At 45.9% G+C, this 21,442-nt stretch overlaps 1 long non-coding RNA gene across 1 annotated transcript; it reads left to right on the plus strand.

The window, feature by feature from the left end:
* The first annotated feature begins 716 nt into the window (after positions 1–716).
* Positions 717–20,385, plus strand: LOC311520846. Its single transcript, XR_014711714.1, has 3 exons — positions 717–4,998; positions 13,072–13,184; positions 16,142–20,385. It is a non-coding gene; the product is annotated as an uncharacterized lncRNA (long non-coding RNA).
* Positions 20,386–21,442: the final 1,057 nt, after the last annotated feature.

A 21,442-nucleotide genomic window follows, 5' to 3' on the forward strand; every position in this document is an offset into this window, starting at 1 on the left:
TTGTTAGTCTCTAAGGTGCCACAAGTACTCCTTTTCTTTTTGCGAATACAGACTAACATGGCTGCTACTCTGAAACCTGTCAGATGTATGTGTATCCAGTCAGGGAACATAAAAAAGGCCATGTGACCTGTGTATCCTATCAAAACAGTTTGGATTTTTAATATTAAATACTCTCAAAGAACTGCTCATAACAATAGCTATGAACTAACCAAAAAATGTTCAGCCAATAATTTGAACATTGAATGAGGTAGTGAAAATAATTATCTAATCATGGACAACTTACAAACAGTAAGAGGTGAAAGTCACAGAATAAATAATTTGTTACCAATTATTTGCCCAGCTTTTGTCTCTGTTATGGAACCCTTATGGTTGTCTATTCCCTCCAGACTAGTTTCTCTCTAAACGCAATCTGACCTGGAAGTATACAAACTAATGGCAACTGTTATGCAAAAGCTAACATAGGCACACAGGGTGGTGTGTCACCTACAAAAGAAACAAGTGGCTGTTATTAAACTAACCGTTTTAGTTCTCATGGGAAACCAGGTTTAGTAATTCTTCATTAATCTATATATTAAACTATTTATTGTTTATGTTTCTCTTTCAGTTGCACATGAGAAATCATTACAGGTTAATCTAGCTGAAATAGTGCTTTATCGGCCATTCAAAGTTCAGTGTGTATCTCTCTTGCACAGATTCAGGCTTTCTTCTTAGGAATGGGTTATTTTATTAAAAGTCAAGAAACAAGTGGGAGTGTCTTACACTGTGCTTCCCAGACAGACAATCTGAATCTCAAGCAGCTGTCATCAGAAACCAAAACATACAACGTACAGGTTACCTTTCCTGGAATTAAAACATTGTCAAAGAACATTTCAGCTATTTAGAGATCTGTCCTCGTTCTGTCTCAAGGACTAAAACTGCACTAGCTACAGTAGCAACACATACAAAGGTGCTGATTGAGGAAATAACTGTACAGTCACTGTAGTGCCCTATCTGCCCATAAACTTATGTCTCTAAATTATTGGGAGCTGCTTGATGGCAAAAGTTCCTTGAACATCAGTGGGAGACTATATCCCACGTAAAGAGGCAAAACGTGGGTTATATTGGGCTCCCTTGATCTGAGTGCAGAGGAGAAGTTCTGCACAATGATTTTCCTCCTCCTGTACTGAAGGGGGTGTCTGCTGTCTCTGTGACACCATCCTTCCCAGGCCCTGCAGAGGGCACCCCTGAGTGAAGCCCACTGAGTGCTGTGGAAATTATTAATAGGAGGACATGATGGGCAATCACAGGCTCTGGTGGAGCTGTGCTGACACCAATGCAAGGGAAAACAGCAAAGCGCTTTGAAATAGGGCAGCAGCGCAGAGCTTCCACAACAATGGCACTATGGCTCCTGTGGATCTACCACCATCTGTGCAGACGTGTGGGATTTGGGAGCTAAATCCTCTGCTTCTTCCAAGGGGTGGAGGTTGGGCAAATTTCATGGAACAACTGAATTTGGAATTTTCCTCTTGTGGATTTTCCTGCATGAGGGAGTGATCTGGGCCATTTCCTTGTGCTTAAACAGCTCTTGTTTTAGCCTTTTACTGTACAGATGCACAGAATTATGAAAGGAAACATAAAATGTCTTGGAAACTCAATTTGAGAGGTGCATTTTTGAAATCTTTCTTTTCAGTTGCACCTATGTAAATCCAGAGCAATGCTCCTGATTTCAATGGAGTTTTATTTCAGATTTATACCCGTGTAACAGAACAAGATGTGGCACATAAAATGCTGCTGTATAATAGTTCCTGTACAACTTTCAGCTACATTTAAATTATTCCATTGGTAGCTCAAGAGGATGGCTGTTTTTCAGTGAAGGATCACTCTGTAAATGTTTTCTTTGTTAAACAGAAATACCAGCATTCGTCCTGTTCTCTGGGAATGTAGGACTGACAGGTGTTAGGGTTCAAAGATCAGAAAACAATAGTGTTAACTTTGGAATGGACATGGGTTCCTGACCTACAGTGTGATGAGTGGAAAAGTCACTCATCAAAGCCCTGGGAAATTAAACACTCCCCATTCTTATGGCTCTTTCATACTGTATTAGTTTTCCTTCATAAGGGTCACTTACCATTGCTGGTTTATAGTTTAAAACAGAACTAAAGGGTTTGCAGTTGGTATAGCATCATGTGCCTTACTCATGTGCTTCATCTAAACAGAGCAGTTCAGACTATACGGCTGACATCCTGAAGGGCTGTATTGATAAACTGGGAGACATGAGGGGTTTTTAGTCAGTCTCCATTAAGATAATACATGTGCTTTTCTAATCTTGTTCTTTTGGGGGGTTTTATGGCCATCTGTCTGTACTTATGCAGTGAAATCCTGCTTCATGATAGCAGGAATATTATTGCTCATTGTGGCCCAGTGCTCAAAAATGGCTATTCCTTATACCAGAATGACAATAGGAAGCCAGTGCCCTCAATGTGAGATTAACATTGCCAGGCGTTTATAAAATCCATCTTACTTTTATGCACAATATGTTCCCTTTAGTTCTTCCACTTTTTCTATATGAGTGTTCATTACATGTTATTTGTACATTCCAGTGCGACAACTCCAGGCATCTCATTTGGCTTTGCCTTCAAGTTCAACCTGTATTTATCCCCAAATAGTGCTTTTGTTCACAAAGACTGTAATTTACTCACCAGCATTTCTTTCTGTTGGTGGAGTTTTTCTTTGCTTTACCATTGTGATTGCTTCATCAAAAACTCACCCCTACACACGACTGAAGAGACTGAGATCTGAGAATGTGTGTACATGCAGGCAGAGGTCCCACCCTGCTCCAACGGGAACATTCACACAGTGTGTATAGTCCAAACTTGCTTTCTTCCTGGGGCATGCCTTTATTAGTAACTCAAGCAACAATGCTCAGGCAGAGCTTTCTCCCCAAACTTGGGTAGGGCTTTCCTGCAGCACCTGCTCTGTCTGTCCCAGTCTCTCACTGTGGCCTGGTCTACGCTACATGGTGAGGTCAATGCAAAGCAGTGTACATCGATCTACCTGTGCAAGTAAATTTGGCTCCTTAAATTCACTTACATTTGGCTCCTGCCAGCGTAAGTGCCCTGTCACACTGACTAAATAGCACCACCTCCCCAAGTGATGTTGAGTCAGGGTCAATGTAATTAGGTCAACACAGCATCACTGTAGACACTGTTACTTGTGTTGACTGTCACTGACCTTCCAGAGCTGTCCCACAATTCCCCACACTGACTTCTCTGGTCACTGTTGGGAACTCCACTGCCCAGGACTCAGGTAAACAGAAACTGCCCTACCCCTCTAAAGCCCTGCACATTTTTGAAATTCCTTGTCCTGGTTGCCCAGCTTGGTGAATACACCTAGCAGCTCTCCATTGTTGTGTGCAACTGCACAGCTGCCCAGGACGGCGGAGTACCTGTCTGGAGTACACGGGAGGCATTGATCTCCTGGGCCCGTGGGGAGATGAGATTGTGCAGGCACAGCTCTGATCCAGCCATAGATCTGTGGACATCTACAAGCAGACGGCTCAGGGGATGCAGGAGAAGGGCTACAACAGGGATGAGCAGCAGTGCCACACGAAAGCCAAGGAGCTGCAGCAGGCATACCAGAAGGCCAACAATTGATCTGGTGCGTAGACACAGACCTGTTGCTTTTACAAAGAGCTGCATGCCATCCTCGGCGGAGACCCCACCACCAACTCCAACATCACTATGGATACTTCTGAGGAGCCCGAGTCACAGGCCCCTGCCATGAATGGCTAGAAGGAGGTGGTGGATGAGGAAAAGGAGGAGTATGGGGGACAGCAACTGGGAGCTCCAGCTGCGCAGCAAGCCAGGACCTGTTTTTGACTCCACCATAGTACAGCCTGTCCTGACAGTTGAGCACAGGAACCTCTGGTAAGTGTGCTGTTTACTTTGAAATTACAGGACTGGCAACCCCCAAAGTAGCAGGACACATCTTTTGATTTGCTCATTTTTAATTGTGCTAGAAGAGGTATTAGAACAACCAAATGAGGCAGAGTTGCTGTCTGCCTTTCATTCCCTTCTACAGTTAGGCAGTGGGAGCCATGCAGAGCAGTTTGTTTATGTGCATTGGGAGGTCCTGTGAATCCTCCGTAGAGATCTCAAGGAAACTTTCATGGAGATACTCTGCAATCCTCTGCTGAAGGTTTCTGGGGACAGCTGCTTTATTTCTTCTTCCTTGGTAGAACACTTTCCCACGCCCCTCAGCGATTACTTCAGCAGGCACCATTGCAATACACACACCAGCAGCATATGGTCCTGGGCATACTGAGTCACCAGCAGCAGCTGTGCTCTCTCTTCCTCTATTACCCTCAGGACAGAGAGATATCAGCTAAAATCACCACTGCCTGCAGAAAATGGTGCCAGTATTCAGGGCCATTGCCCTATAAAACTAGTATCAGGCAAGCAAACTGTTCCCTCCTCATGTCCTAAACTTCTGGAGGGCCACACTCATCATGGCGGGTGCTGTGGTTGGTGCCATGCTGTATCAGTCCCAAGGAGAGGTGAGAATGTGGTGCTTACTACTTTGGGGAGCAAGGAGAGAAAGTTCAGCATCTTCAGTTTCTATTTCTGTCATGAATATGCTGACAATGGTACCTCTGTGTGTTGTATCTGCAGCTGCTGCCACTGTGGACTTCAGGGTCCTCCCCACCCCCTCCAGCCTTGCAAAATGCCTGAGCCAGATATGGAGGAGAAAGAAAAGAACTCGGGATGCCATGTTCGAGGAGATCCTGAAAACAAGTGCTGCATCAGAGAATGGGGATGGGTCCTGCTTTTGAGCAGGGGGTTGGACTAGATGACCTCCTGAGGTCCCTTCCAACCCTGATATTCTATGATTCTATGATTACAGGGCCTGGAGGATCACCCTTGCAGACAGCATGGACAAGCAGAGCCGTCCCTAGCGTATGGCCAGTCGGGGCGATCGCCCCACGCCCCAAGCTTTAAGAGCCCTGCGCTTTGTGAGCAGGTGGGTGCCCAGCAGGGAGGTGAGGAGGAAGACAGGCAGGTGAGCGGGGTGAGGAGGCGAATGGGGAGGTGAGCGGCAGATGGGCAGGTGAGGGGGGGCAGAAGGAGCCCCCCATCAACCTCCCTCTCCCCCCAGCACCTCCTGCGCGCCGATCAGTGCCTCCCCTTCCTCTCAGCACCTACCAGCTGCCGCGAATCAGTTTCACTGCATCTGGAGCACTGGGGAGGGCGAGGAGGGGAGAGGAGCGAGGGCACAGTGTGCTTGGGAGCAGGGACGGAACTGGGCAGCGAAGAGATGGGGTGGGGGCCAGAAGAGGTGGAGCGGGGGGGGGGTGGAGCGGGGTGGGAAGAAGCAGGGCTTTGGGGGAAGGGGTGGAGTAGGGGTGGGGCCTGGGCAGAGCTGGGGGGAGCACCTCCCAGCAGATAGAAACTTGGCGCCTATGTTCCAGGTCCCGCACCCCCCTAGGAACAGCTCTGTGGACAAGGATAGAGTGGAGAGGAGAAAGGTACAGGAAAAGGAGAGGGACGTGCAGCAAGAGATGCTTGAGCTTTTCAGGCAGCAAACAGAAATGCTGCAGACTCTCCCACAATCCCACACTCGTTTCCCTCTGCAACCCAAAGAGAACTCTATATTGTGACCTCTCTACCTTCCCCTCAACATTCCAATGGATGAGGGGCCGGTGCACTACCCTTACCACTCCACCTGGGGATATATTAAAGAAAATAACAGCTACACATACACCAAATGACTATTTTCATCTTCATAAGTTCTGTTCCCTTAATTTATTACATTTTATTAAGTTCTAAATGTATTTTTTTATTTGCCTGGTTCATGTTAGAGAATTAAATTCTATTTTTTGGAACATAATTCATTTTTATTAGTTCTCAACATATGCTGTCTGGTGATGAGCAGGTCTGAAAGCGATCAATTTCTTGTCACTGCACTTTGTCACAGCACCCATAATATCATTCATAAACAATATTAATAGCTTCATGGACAATATTATATTCCTACATACACCGCAATCACTACAAGATTCATTCCAGGCCACAAAAGAGGAAGGCCAGGTAGAGTATACTACAGTAACACACACAACTGTGGCTCACTATTAAAATGGTCTTTCAAAGCCTCCCTGAGCCATATGCTCCTCGTTGAGATCTTCTTATAACCCTCTTATCTGGCTGTTCAAATGCAGCAGACAGCCACTCCACCTCCACCTTCCAACCCAGTGGAAACTTTTCCCCCTTCGCGTCACAGATATTATGCAGGACACAGTGGGCAGCTATAACCATTGGGATATTTTTCTCACTGAGTTCCAATCTTGTAAGCAAACAATGTCTTCAACACCTTGTAAGCAACCCTTCAAATGACCAGTGGCACATTCAGCTGTCATTGTGCACCTGCTGAGACTGTAGTTGAAGCACTCCTTGGTACTGTTGAGGCTTCATCAGCCGTGGGAGCAAGGAGCAGGCTGGGTGACCCAGGATCACTATTGGCATTTCAACTTTCCCAATGATAATCCATTGGTTGGTAAAGAAAGTCCCTGCTTTCAGCTTTCTGAACAGTCCTGTGTTCTTAAAGATGCACGCACCTTCTCTGGCCAGCCCACACTGATGTTGGTAAAGCATTCCCGGTGATTTGCCTGTGCTTGCATAACCATAGAAAAGTAGACCTTTCTGTTGATGTACTCTATGACAAGATGGTCTGGTGCTAAAATAGAGATATGCATGCAATCTATTACCCCACCATAGTTCAGGAACCCCATCGCTGCAAAAGCATCCACTATGTCCTGCACATTGCCCAGAGTCACAGTCCTCCATAGCAGGAGGTAATTAATGGACCTGCACACTTGCATTACAATGGCCCTGTAGTGGATTTCTCTGACTCCAAAATGATTCCTGAGTGACTGGTAGCAATCTAGCATTGCAAGTTGCCACTGTGCAATCACCACTCGCTTCTCAACTGTCAATGCAGCTCTCATTTTGGTGTCTCCGCACAGAAGGGCTGGGCGAGTTCCGCACACAGATCCAGGAATGTGGCCATGCACATCTGAAAGTTCTGCAGCCACTGTTCACCATCTCAAACCTGCATGACAATGTGATCCCACCAGTCAGTGCTTGTTTCTCAGGCCCAGAACTGGTGCTCCACCATCTCCAGCTGCTCCACAAACACCAACAACAACCCTGAATTGTTTCTTTCCATGTCCCACAGCAATCTAGCCTCCAAGAAATTGTCATGTTCCCCTTGGGTCTACAAATACTGCTGTAAGGTCACTGTGTCTCAGGGTGAGGGCAGCCCCTTCGGTGGTGTCAGGAAATCAGCACTCACGCTGGATTAGTTTATTGGGCATTCTGTCTTGCAGTTGAGCAAGAAATAGCCCAGGCCTCCTGGATGAGGGCTGAGCAAGTACACACTCCATAACTCCAGCCTTCAGGTTGAGGGCTAAGCCAAACAGTCCGTAGCTCCAGCCTCCAGGCCTAAGGGTTAGTGTTCACCCAGCCCCAAGTGCAGGGCCGGGGGTCGGAGGACCCAGGTCCATGCTGCTCCACACTGGGTCCCAGGCAAGGGCCCTGTAAACAACAGGTGACCCTAGGTTCTCTTCCTCACCTCCTGGCAACACAACAGGACCAATGTCTCATTTCCCTGGACTATATCCTACTGGCATCTGCTGGGGCTGCTCCACAGCCAGTGTGGCCTGGTTCCCAGTCTCCTTACCAGGCGGCCCATTCTGCACTTCCTCTTCGGGTCTCCAGTCTCCCAGGCAGCAGTTTGCCTTCTCTCCATGCTGGCTTGGGAGAGCCGTCGCCCTCCACAGCCAGTCATAGGATCAGCTGGTGGTTCTGCTCCCGGGGAAGGATGTCTGGCTCCTTCCCTGGCCCAGCCCCAAATGAGCTGCAGGCCCTGCTGTTATACTTCCTGTCCTGCCCCCGCTCTTCCTACAAGGGAGACGGGGCAAGGTTAGCTGAGCCCAACAAGGAAACTTAACCCCCTCTGCATTGGAATGAGGCCACTCCGCCTCATTATAACTGCAGGATCTGGTGCCCCATATTTGCATTGCTCATGACAATAGTGCAGAGCAGTGCAGACTCCATGCTTCTGTCAGAGATGGCAGGCAGCAAGGAGGGATGCACGGGTTTGTGGGACTGTGAAAAGAAGGTGTGAAATGTTATGTGCTGCAGATAAAATTATGGGATGAAGAACACCATATTATGGGAAGTTGACCCCATGCTCCCAGTCACCCCTGCACAAATCGTTTCGGCCCATCAGGCATTGCAAGAACTTCCCAAAAGACCCTGTGCTGAAGGTGGTGAGTTGCACGGTGGGATACCTACCCATGGTGCACTGCATTCTGCACTGATACACGAGGATGCACAATGCCGACACAAGGAGCCAAGTACGCACACACACAAGCCATTTAATAACAATGGCGGCTGTGTGTCAATGTAACTTAGATCGACATAATTTTGTAGTGTAGACATGGCTTGTGTCTCAGAGAAATACTTAAACTCCTCTCACACTCTGGTTGGAGCTAATAAGATCCACCTCCCAGCATGAGATAGCAGTAGCTACTCTGCAGGATTCTAGCACCTGAGCAAGGATGGCTATACAAAGGGGCCCATCATTCTTAGTCAGGGTACTAGAAACTGCCACCCATTTACAGAAGAATGTTGAAAAAACTGGAAGGTGATCAAAAAAGAGACACAAGAATGACCTGCGATCTGGAAAACCTTCCTTACAGTTTTCAGAGTAGCAGCCGTGTTAGTCTGTATTCTCAAAAAGAAAAGGAGTACTTGTGGCACCTTAGAGACTAACAAATTTATCTGAGCATAAGCTTTCGTGAGCTACTGCTCACTTCATCAAAGGATGAAGCTCACGAAAGCTTATGCTCAAATATATTTGTTAGTCTCTAAGGTGCCATAAGTACTCCTTTTCTTCTTCCTTACAGTGAAAGACTTAAGGAGCTCCGTCTATTTTGGAAAGTGAGGAAATGACCATATCATGATTTACACACACCTACAAAGGGAGAAGACATTTGATAACGAAGAGATCTGTAATCCATCAGACAAAGGCATAAACAATATCTAATGACTGAAAGTTGAAACTAGAACTGGAGATAACGTGCACAATGTATAAAAGTATGCAGTAGATTCTCCATCACCTGGAATCTTTAGATCAAAATTAGAATACTCTCTAAAATACGTATGCTAGTCCTATCAAAAGTTATGGGCGTAATGTGGGAATTACTGGGTAAAATGCCTTGGCCTGTGTTATGCAGGACAGACTAGAAAATCATAATAGTCCTTTCTGGCCTTTGAAATGAAGGTTGGTCTACACCCATTCACTGTCAGAGCTGCCATTCTGGAATATCACACAAACAATATAAAGTCCTTCCTTTACTCCAGGTTCTTCCTCTAGATAGGTTTCAGAGTAACAGCCATGTTAGTCTGTATTCGCAAAAAGAAAAGGAGTACTTGTGGCACCTTAGAGACTAACCAATTTATTTGAGCATAAGCTTTTGTGAGCTACAGCTCACTTCATCGGATGCATACTGTGGAAAGTTTAGATCTTATTATATACACACAAAGCATGAAAAAAATACCTCCTCCCACCCCACTCTCCTGTTGGTAATAGCTTATCTAAAGTGATCACTCTCCTTACAATGTGTATGATAATCAATATGATATGTGTATGATAATCAATATGATATGATCAGTATGATAATGGCCCAACTTGATTATCATACACATTGTAAGGAGAGTGATCACTTTAGATAAGCTATTACCAGCAGGAGAGTGGGGTGGGAGGAGGTATTTTTTTCATGCTTTGTGTGTATATAATAAGATCTTCTAAACTTTCCACAGTATGCATCTGATGAAGTGAGCTGTAGCTCACGAAAGCTTATGCTCAAATAAATTGGTTAGTCTCTAAGGTGCCACAAGTCCTCCTTTTCTTTTTCCTCTAGATAGTTAATGTTCCATTGCTTATCACACTCACCAGTCACTAGTTTAACAACATATCTAGGCTACAAGGAGTAAGGATCTGTACTGAAGACTTAATATAGACCCAGTTCTTTCACCACTCTCAGCACTGGAAGACAGAAGTCACCATGCTAATGTGAGGCTCATGCTTCCCATAAAGGAACCCTCTCCCAGCAAGTGCAGTCCCTTCCTTTCACATCAAGCAGGGTTGAAAAGTGAGTGCTCGCTCACACAGGACGCTGAGGTGATTAAATAGTAAGCTGAGTTCTTAGTTATCAGCTGAGATGCACTTAGGCTTATCTTAGTCCTTTGTAATGTTATTCCAACAACACTGATGGGGGGCTGGGGCTGTGTGTGTGAAATGCTGTGGGACAGGTCCAGTCCTTGTGTCTAGAAAGGTTTTCTCAGTGATCACACACACAATGTATGGCAGACTGCTCTGTGCGTGTGTGTGCGTGCATGAACACGTGTGTATGTGTTGGGGTGAAGGGGGAGTGGTGCACTGACACTGCTGCTGTGGGGTTAATTCCTTTCTCCAATAAGTATTTTATTTTAAACCAAATATCACCAACAGCTGTCCTGTGAGCAGAAGCCCCCGGTTCATCCACAGTTTATTCTGTGGCAGGAAAATGCGATGCCAACAACACTCAGAGCTGCTGCATAAGATGGTAGATACCCCCGACAGGAGAAATCGCTTCCATTAAAAAGTCTGGTTATTTCACATTAAGTTTTAATTTAACAAAACAATTACCCACTTTCTTCAGAGAAGGAGAACATGTTATAGGAATAAAGAATCTCTATAACCATTAACTTTGGCCCCAGTAAAGAAGAGGTCAGATTTATTTTCCATGAACCGTGCCTGCCAGACTTTTTTCCTTGTTCCATTCTACTGGTTTTCATCAGGTCACTCTTGCAATAATTCAACCACAAAAAAAATACTTAAAAAGAAAAGGTAATTGAAATGTCAATGTACAAATACAAGGGAGAAAAACATCAGACTTAGGGCTAAAATTCTGCCCTTAAGCCATTCAACGTAGGTACTGCAGAAACAGAGTTCTAAGATTCCTGCAATAAGCAAGGAAAAATATGGCAGTTTTAAAGATAATTTATCCCTTTATGTCCTGGCATAAGCCTGGCACAACCCCACTGAAGTCAACAGAGCTGTACAGAAGAAGGGTAATTCAAGACTAATATTTTGGGCCAAACTTTTCTCTGAACACCCTTCATTTTATGGCTTTATGTCAGATCACTAATTCGCTAAGAGCATTTTAACATAGTCTTTTGCGTTTTTATTTATTTGTTTATTTTGATGGATGAGGGAACAGGTCCAAGAATATTGCATCAGTGAAGCTGCTACAGAGTATCTTGGGAATGTTCATTATAGATACACCCCACACACACACACACGTAGAGTATATATGTGCCCAAATCTGATAGGAACACAAGGGAAGAGTCTGAAAATTCCTCAGAAGGAGACAGATTGGGGGAAGCAAGAGGGAAGTGGAAAAAACAAAACAAAATTGACCCCAATACACAACAGAACCTCCAAAGTTTCCTCTGTGAACAACAAACTGGGCCAGATTCTGCCTTCAGGTGTGTGCAGGCAGGTTTAATTCAGCATCCTAGGTGGGGCATCATAACTCATTTTAGCTCTACATAGGCCTTATCCAAAGCCCGTTTGACTTCAGTGGGCTTTGGATCAGGCTCTATGTGGTTGCCAGAGGGCACTTTTGAAAGCACTCCTTGGTGCTGTGTTGCAGCTGCCAGGCTGCTCAGTGAAGTCTGTGTGCCTTTGCACTATACAATCTCTGGCAGTGTGGTAATTGCCCCATATCAGTTGGAAGAGCAATTCCATTACACTTACAGCTACGAATGACATAGATTTGCAAAAGTACGTTTATTTTGTTCTGATTTTAAAGTCTCATTTGTATACGAGACGGGGGGATGGCACAGCTGCTACTGTCAAAGCAGTGCATGGGAGTACAATTTGGCCCCAAGAGTAAGAGACAATGAGGAAATGGCACAGAAATCTCCACACACTTTATACTTACTCTGGCACCCAAACTACCAGTGTGGAGCTGGTACCTGAATTAAGAAATGCTGGAACCTCCAGACAAGTGAACAATGCCCTAGGGTCTAACAATGCAAGTGAAACCACAGAGGAGAAGTTGGTGTCAACTAACATAAAGCAGCATGCCTGCTGTGGAAGGTGGTGGGTGGATACAGCAGTGACGAAACTTGTGATACAAGTTTTCTGAGTTCAGTGATCACTAACCTGTTGATTGTGATCGACTTAGGGTGACCAGATGTCCCAATAAAACCGGGACTGTCCCGATATTTAGTTGTTTGTCCCGCATCCCGACCATGCCATTTGTCCTGATATTTTGGCTAGGGGCTGGAGGAGTACACTGGTGAGCACTCACCTGGGGTCCCGGCAGTGCTTAATTTGGGGCGGCTCCCAGGAAACGGCGGGCAGCAGGACCCTGCAGCCTCTAGGCACGGGGCAGCCGGGGGGGGAGGGGTGTCTCTGCATACTGCACCTACCACAAGCGCTGGCTCCATCGCGGCCAATGGGAGCTGCGGGTGCGGACAGGGTGCAGACACCACCCCCCTGGGGCGCTGAGTGCTACTCATGCCCCCAAGTAAGTCCCACCCCCACAGCTTCCAGTTAATGGCAGCTAGAGCCAGCGCTTGTGGCAGCCGCAGCACGTGGAGTTGAGACCCCGCTGGCCACCACTGACCCTAGGAGCCAAAGGAACCTGCCAGGTGCTTCCCAGTGGGTGGGAACAGTCCCCCAGGTAAGCGGCAGCACTGCGTCTGGGGCCCTCAGCAGGGCTGCAGGTGGGAGCTGGGGCCATGTGCTTGTAGCAGGGGTCAGGGCCAGGCGCCCCAAACCCGCGGTTTGCAGCAGGGCTGGAACGGGGGCCGTGAGCCCCCAACCTGCGGCAGGAGCGGGGACTGTGCACCCCCGACTTCCTCAGGCTGTGTATCCCCCTTCCCCCATGGCTCCAGTGGGGTAGGGGCTGTGAACCTCTGGCTGTCCCTCCCCCGCGATGTGTTCTGATATTTTATTCTTGTCATCTGGTCACTCTAGATCAACTTGTTGATCCTGGAGACTCCCAGTCGATTGCAATCTCCGGTGGTGCAGCAGCACTGCTGCTGAGGCCGGCTCCCTGCCTGCCCAGGCCCCACACTGCTCCTGTGAAAGTGAGTGATGGTGGGGGAGAGCAAGCGACAGAGAGAGGGGGGAAATGGAAAGAACAGGGTGGGGCTTCGGGGAAGGGGCAGGGCCTCAGGGAAGGGGTGGGATAGATCCTGGGCTGCCCTTAAATTCAAAAAGTGATCTTGGGCGTAAAAAGGTTGGAGACCACTGTCTTGGTTGATAAATTGCAGAATTCAGCCTCACATTTCTTCCCTCAGATGCACATTGCCCTCAGCCATGGGCATGTTCATACCAATTTCAGTTTGTTTTGATCAGTTCTGTCTGTTCCTGTGGTTCATTTGTAGTTCCTCTGAACAGAACATTAACAAAAACCAATGAGAAAAAATATTTTGCTTTCTGAAAACTCTGTGGGTGAGCACAACTAAAATGTCAACTGCCATGACATGGTGTATGGCTAGGCGTATGCTACAGCTGAGGCCAGCTTTGCTTCATTCTTGTTATTATCCAACTCTCTTTCGAGTTTTGCAAATGATTAGCAGGACACTACACTAGAGGGCTATTGGGCCATTCTGGAGTAACAAATATGTTCCTCTTTCCTCTCCCCTTCCAGCTTCTGTCCTACAAATAAACACACACACACACACACACGATGTGCCCACACGTATATTCCTAAACAGAGGCACCAACTTTCTGCTTTCCCTGGAGGTGCTCCACGCCTGCCCCTTGCCCCAAGGCCCCACCCTCACTCTGCGTGTTCCTGCCTTACCCCACCCTCTCCCCTGAGGCTTCGCCCCACCTCTTTCCATCCCTGCTCTGCCCCCTCTCCTGAGCATGCCCCATCCTCACTCTGCCTCTTCTCACCCCTGCTCCTCCCTCCTCCCCCCAGCTGATTGGCGGCAGGCAGGAGGCACTGGAGGGGAGGGGAAGGAGCTGATCGGTGGGGCCTGCCAAACAGCTGATCAGTGGGTGATTGGTGGGTGCTGAGCACCCACTATTTTTTTTCAGTGGGTGCTCCAACCCGGGAGCACCCACACAGTCGGCGCCTATGTTCCTAAATATTTCATAGTTCATTAAGTTTGATGGGATTGTTTACCCTCCAAATCATGACACCTTTCTGTCCAGTTCATGCTGGTCAAGTCACAGCACAAAAAAACCATCTGTGACGGAATTCAAGGGCATTACCTGGTCTCCAGTAAAGAAGGGGTTAAATCAAGCTCAGCTTTTCCCACCTCTTGACAAGGTGCTCAAGACTAAGATTGCTGTTTGGGAGGCAAAGGGAGAGAATGCCTTTAGGAAGTGAGGGCTCCACACCTAGAGGCCATGGGACTGGGTTGAACCCCAGGGTACAAAAGGGATTCTACAAAAAGTGGAAACCTGGACAGATTGCGAAGAAGGAGTACAAAAGAATATCACAAGCATGCAGGGACAAAAATCAAAAAGGCTAAGGCACAAAATGAGTTACACCTAGCAACGGATATAAAAGAAAATAAGAAGATGTTCTTTAAATACATTAGGAGTAAGAGAAATACAAAGGAAAGTTTAGGTCCTCTATCCTAGTGGGGAAGGAGAGCTAATAACTGATGACATCAAGAAGGCTGAGGTGTTTAAAGCCTATTTTGCTTCAGTGCTCACTAAAAAGATTAATGGTGAGCAGATACTCAGCAGAACCAATATTAACAAGGGGGAAGGAATGCAAATCAAAATAGGGAAGGAACAAATTGAAGTACATCTAGAAAAGGAAGATATATTCAAGTCAGAAAGACCTGATGAAATTCATTCTAGGGTGCTCAAGGAACTAACTGAAGCAATCTCAGAAGGGTTAGCAATTCTCTTTGAGAACTCCTGAAGGCCCCAGAAGTCTGGAGAAGGGCAAATACAGTACATATCTTTAAAAAGGGGAACAAAGAGGACTGAGGCAATTACAGACCAGTCAGCCTAATTTTGATACCTGGAAAGGTACTGGAAGAAAACAACATAGTCTGTCCATCCATGTAGTGGGGCCACAGCGGAAAAGTTTGTTAACATACACGGAGATGCGCGAGGGACCTGTCTCTGGAATCCTCCATAGTGATCTCTAGGACACTTTCCTGTAGGTATTCTGCCAAAGGTTTGTGGAAGAAAAACACAGTCTTCACTCTTAGGTTGTTTGCAACAAGTCAGAGACAGTTTATTCTCTAGCAATTGCAAGGGGCAGAGTGCGCACGGACAGGGATTCCCCCTTCCTAGGCAGGTCTCCGCCAGATAAACAATTAGGGCAAGCATTTATACCTTTTGTTGCATACAATAATTATCAACAGCCACATCTTGTTTATACATATTCCTTCCTGATATCTTACTTTTCTAAGAAGTTCCTGCTACAGTCTGTGTTCCATTCTTATCTAACACAAGGTCAAAACAGCATCTCTTACAGTTTTCCCACTTGCTTCCCACTCACCCAGGCCCTGCCTTAAAGTCTCGCGTTATTAGAGTTAGAGTTAGCCTGACTCTTGCTCTATTCCTAAGAAAACTAAGATGTCTGCGTCCAAATTCCCTTTATCCCTTTTTCCGCTTCCACAGGTTCCTTGGGAGAGCTGTCTTGTTTCTCTCCCCGCTGTAGAAATCTTTGCCGTGCCACGTGGCAATTATTTCTGCAGAGACCAGAGCGGCATACAAGCGAGTGGCATACAGAGTGGTCTGAAGCCACATGCATGCAGGAGATGCACCCTGAGTTACCCTTAGGAGTGAGATATCGGGTTCGATTACCCTAGCCTGTGGAAACAGATACCAATATTCAGAATATCGCCCTAGCTGCTTATAGTAACCCTCTTTGCAAACCGCCCTTTGTCCCTTCCTGCCCTTTCCCACCCCCCCCTTCCCCGCAAATTCACCATAATTGGAACCCATGGTGACCTGTGTGCTAGCCAAAGGGCAGTGAGAAAAAGGTGTGCGTAACTTTTGCGATTCTCGGCTGTGAGCGCCCTCACAATACTTTCTCTGTTAATTGTTTCTTTGCCTTCTGCAGATGTGCCCTTGAGAACACACTCCTCCACACCAGCCGAGTACCTACATCAGATAAGGTGGCGACCCAGGAGGAGGAAGGAGAGTCTGTTGTGCGAGGTGCTGCAGCCAACAGATGCAGCACAGAGCAAAACAAGAGCATGGAGGAAGACAATAAATGAAAGACTACAGCTGGATAGCCCCGAAAGGACACATGCAGGAGCGGATGATAAAGCTCCTCGAGGACTAGAGATGTTGAAGTCCCTGATTGGCCTGGAATCCCAGAAAATCCTTTGATTTGCAAATATTATGGAGAGTATAACAGGCCGCAATGACCATTGAAATATTTTCCTCATTGAGGTCTAACAGGCCAAAAAGACAGTGCCAGCATCCTTTTAATCAACCAAAGGGACATTCAATGATCATTTTGGCACCTGCTGAGCCTGTAGCTGAAATGCTCCTTGCTGCTGTCTAGGTTCCCAGTGTAACACTTCATGAGCCAGGGGAGCTAGGGATATGCAGGGTCGCCTGGGATCACTATGGGCACTTGCATATCCCCCCTGGAATCTTCTGGTCTGGGAAGAAAGTCCCAGTGTGCAGCTTTCTGTACAGTCCAGTGTTCCGAAATATGCATGCGTCATGCACCTTCCCTGACCACCCAGCATCAATGTTAGTGAAACATGCCTGGTGATCCACCAGAGCCTGCAACGTCACGGAGAAATAGCCCTTTTGATTGATGTACTCCATCATAAGGTGGTCGGGGGCCAAAATAGGGATATGCATTTCCTCTAGCCTGGTCGCAGTTAGGGAATCCCATTGCCTCAAAGTCATCAATTATTTCCTGCACGTTACTGAGAGTCACAATCCTTCATAGCAGGAGGCGATTAATGGCCCTGCACATTTGCATCACTGCAACCCCCATGGTGGACTTTCCAACTCCAAACTGATTTGCGACTCACCGGTAGCAGTCAGGAGTTGCCAGGTTCCAACCAGTGATCGCCTGTCGCTTTTCCACAGTGAGGGAAGCTCTCATTCTGGTGCCCTTGCACCACAGTGCTGGGGCAAGCTCTGCACACAGTTCCAGGAAGGTGGCTTTGCGTGTCCGAAAGTTCTGCAGCCACTGCTCATCATTCCATACCTGAATCATGATCCAATCCCACCGCTCAGTGCTTGTTTCCCAAGCTCGGTACCAACGGTCCACCATGGCAAGCAGTTCCGTGAACATCAGCAGCAATCTTGAATTATTTGTTTCCATGGCAGACAGCAGGGCAGCCATCACTGATTCACTCCTGTTTTGCAGCTCATGAAATACTGCAGGACCAGCCGTGTTGTGTTCAGGATATTCACAATGGTCAGCAGCTCAGGATCCATGCTGCGAGACTGAGATGGCAGGTGAACAGTTTACAAGGGCTGTTGAAAAACAGTGCAAAATGAAGTAAGAAGTAGAAAGCTCATGGAATGATGGGACAGAAAGAACTGCATCACAGGACAGCAAGCACATCACCATGATGCACTGTGATCCATTCCCAAAGCTCCCAATGCAGTGGCAGAGGCTGGTGAGTTGCACAATAGGTTAGCTACCGATGATGCAATGCTCTCCCTGTCAACGCAAGAGCAGCGACTGTGGATGCGGCAATGTTATTAAAGTGATTTATGATGGTCGACAAAACTTAAGGATTAGAATTCAAAATGATCATGACAAATTGTAGAATTGGGCTGAAATCAACAAGATGAAAGCCAATAAAGACAAGTGCAAAGTACTGCACTTAGGAAGTAAAAATCAAATGCACAACTACAAAATGGGAAATAACTGGCTAGAAGTATTGCTGAAAAGGATCTGGGGATTATAGGCGATCACAAATTTAATATGAATCAACAGTGCGATGCAGCTGCAAAACAGGCTAATATCATTCTCGGGCATATTATCAGGAGAGTCAAAGGTAAGATATGGAAGGTAATTGTTCCACTCTACTCGGCATTGGTGAGGCCTCAGCTGGAGTACAGCGTCCAATTCTGGGCACCACAGTTTAGGAAAGATGTGGATAAATTGGAGACAGTCCAGGAAATCCGTTCTCTCCGTACCAACTTTGTCACTCTATTACTTTTTGGAAAGTACATTGGAGTAGTTCCTCTAAACCAGTGTTTCTCAACCTTTTTAATACCAGAGTCCGGCTTGCTGCCTTCATAACTGTGTCAGGGAGATCTCAGGGACCAGTGTCTGTCCATCGATCGGTCGCTGAGAAAAACATTGCTCTAAACAATTATTGACTCCAAAGGTCTTTAGTTAGGAGTCTGGTCATTTTTTTCCAGCTTTTCCTGACCTTGAGACTTATTTAGAAAGTCTGTGCTCTATTACTGAATAGCATATTTGCATAAAGCAAATGAGAAAGGAGTCCGGATGTAACTGGATTTGCTATAAATGTGAATGTTCATGCATGAACTGATAAGCACAAGGATAACATGGTCGCACATTCCAACTTTCCGTATATATTAGTGCAAATCAAATGGCTCCAGGTGATTTCTGAAATGAACAAAATCCTGCTCTCAGTCTGGAACTGTTACTTATTAACTACTCAGATAGGTTTACATTCCTCTTACTTCACAATTTAATCTGTTATTGATTTCATAGGTCTAACACTCAAGGAAAGAAAACAGACTAAGGAAGACAAATAAATCTTTGTTTCATAACCTACTCTACTGTGTGTGCACATTCGAAAAAAGACCTGACACCAGACAAGTGATATCTAATATTACTTCTGCAATGCCCAGGCTGCTATCTTCATTAGTGATGATTAACGATTAGCAGAAAAAAATATTGTTTTGCAGCTTCAGATTAATTGGGATTGGAGAGATTTCCCACAGAATCCTGTGAATGAGAAGAGCTCCCTCCCCCCATTCTCAACACAGCACTCCCAGGGTTAGTACCCAAACTACACCAAGCAACAATACAAACTTGGTTTAAGCTTTCTTATGCTCTTGACTTGCTCCTAGGGTTTCCCCATACAACATCCTTCTGTCCCTGCCTGAGTTCCCTCTTACCACTCAGAGACAAACCATTATATACTCTGGGTTTGGAGATACTGAGCCCTGGTTGGTCAGCCTCCCAGTGTAAACCACCATGAGTCACCAGAACAGTCCTGCTCTCCCTTCAGGGTCCCAAACCCAGACATACTATCACTGCCTATAGGCCATATCCACATAATGACAGCAGACTCTATAAAACATCACACAGGTAAAGTCAAAGTGGACCTGGCTGCCAGGATGATGGTGTTTGTGCTCTGAGCAGAAAAGAGGCTATTGTGAGCAAAGACACTGAGCAGGTTGTGAGTATGGTCACTGTCCCATCTTCCCTGTGCATCTGCTAGTGCCAGGAGACCAGAGTTAGAGTGAATTAATTCTGTGGCCTTTTGCAGAATGCAGTAATTATTGCTTCTGAGTTTGTTCCTCCAGCACCTTCAAGGCATTCTGCATCCTCTGCAGTCAGAATGCTGATTCCCATGCAAGCACTGTTCCTCTGTAGAGTACCACTGGCTCTCAAAGTCAGAATCTAGCCCATAGCTTCCTTTCACATATCTTATTTTTGATGCACAGATATAACTACAGTATATGGTATGGTATGATATCAAGTCAGCTTTAAGTCAGCAGTGTGTCAGCCCTCAATTCTGGCTACAGCTCCCAGTAATAAAGTAAAAGGTCCAGGCATACAGCAGAGTACTTCTTTTCCTTTCATGAACTCAAAGATGCAATATTAAAATGGGTAAGGCTGGGTAGCTTGCAATGTAAGAGCAGCCAGAGTAAGATTCTCCATCTCACTGCATATCCACAACAGTGATGCAAAATCCCCTCACTGTGCCTATTGTTATTTCTGGAAATACTGCATGCACAGCAGATCAGTAAGTGAAAGGTAGGAGCTCCCAGAGAGGTACTGCAGGCAGTATGTTATTAATTTAGCTGCTTTCAAAGGAGAATCTCAGGTCAAATTTGGCACATAAGTTAGGTATAATAAATTCTTAGTTTTATAAAACCTAAGATCAATATCTGGAGAAGTCACTGCTGATCTAGTCTTTCTTCTGAGTATTTTCATTATCCTACTCCTAGGACCAACCAGAAAAAAATCCCTACAGGTAAGGAAACACACTCCTCTCTTACTTAACTGCTTGTTTGAAGAAGTTTGTCTTCTTACCAAATGACAGTGATTTTGGAGACTCACACAGCAGGACTGGAGACTGGTAGTAAAGTACATGGACCTGTGTGTAACGGTGCCCCCCATAAGGCTTTATGAAAATATGCTTATGAATGTATATATGACATAACTGAAATATGTTTTATGCTACATATGCTATGTAACATATCTCTGTGAAGGTTATGATCTACTGAATTTATTCATCCTATTTATATGCATGTGTCATTATCATAGTCAAAGTTATGAAAATTGGCTGTATACTTGTTTGATTTTAAATAACCTTAGTAAGGCATTTGGTCAGCTTCTTTAGAAAGGAACGTACAAATTAAGTGCCCAATCAAGAAACACTTAAAGGACAATGAATCTTGGAAGGCTCCAATTCACATAAGAAGTCTACCTGAGGACGTTCAAGGTAGCATGTGATGGCTGCTGCCTGTAAAAACTGAGTCATGCATCGACATGTGACTTGCCCATGTGACTCCAAAACTCCATTTTGTAGCTGGATTCTACACAGGGGGAGGGAGGGGTGTCCACCCACAAGATAAAGTCTATTTAAACCCCTGGGAGACCCCTCCATTTGGTCTTCAGCTGGCTAAAGAGATAGCCTCTCCACTCCCAAGGATACCTGAAAGAAACTAGAACAAAAGACAGTAACTACAGGGGGTGTGAGTCATTGCTGGACCCAGACTAGAAGGAGACTAGTCTATAAAAGGAAGCTTACAGGAATTCCTCTGAGGGTGAGGTTTGATTTGTATTCAGTTTTCTTAGACATAGACTTGCGTGTTCTATTTTATTTTGCTTGGTAATTCACTTTGTTCTGTCTGTTACTACTTGGAACCACTTAAATCCTACTTTCTGTATTTAATAAAATAACTTTTTACTTATTAATTAACCCAGAATATGTATTAATACCTGGGGGAGGAGGGCAAACAGCTATGCATACCTCTCTATCAGTGTCATAGAGGGCAAACAATTTATGAGTTTACCCTGTATAAGCTTTATACAGGGTAAAACAGATTTATTTGGGGTTTGGACCCCATTGGGAGTTGGGCATCTGAGTGTTAAAGACAGGAACACTTCTTAAACTGCTTTCAGTTTAAGCCTACAGCTGTTAGGGTACTTGGTTCAGACCCGGGTCTAGGT

This window comes from Lepidochelys olivacea (assembly GCF_965140295.1).
Source record: "Lepidochelys olivacea isolate rLepOli2 genome assembly, chromosome: 5".
NCBI classification, from domain to species: domain Eukaryota; kingdom Metazoa; phylum Chordata; order Testudines; family Cheloniidae; genus Lepidochelys; species Lepidochelys olivacea.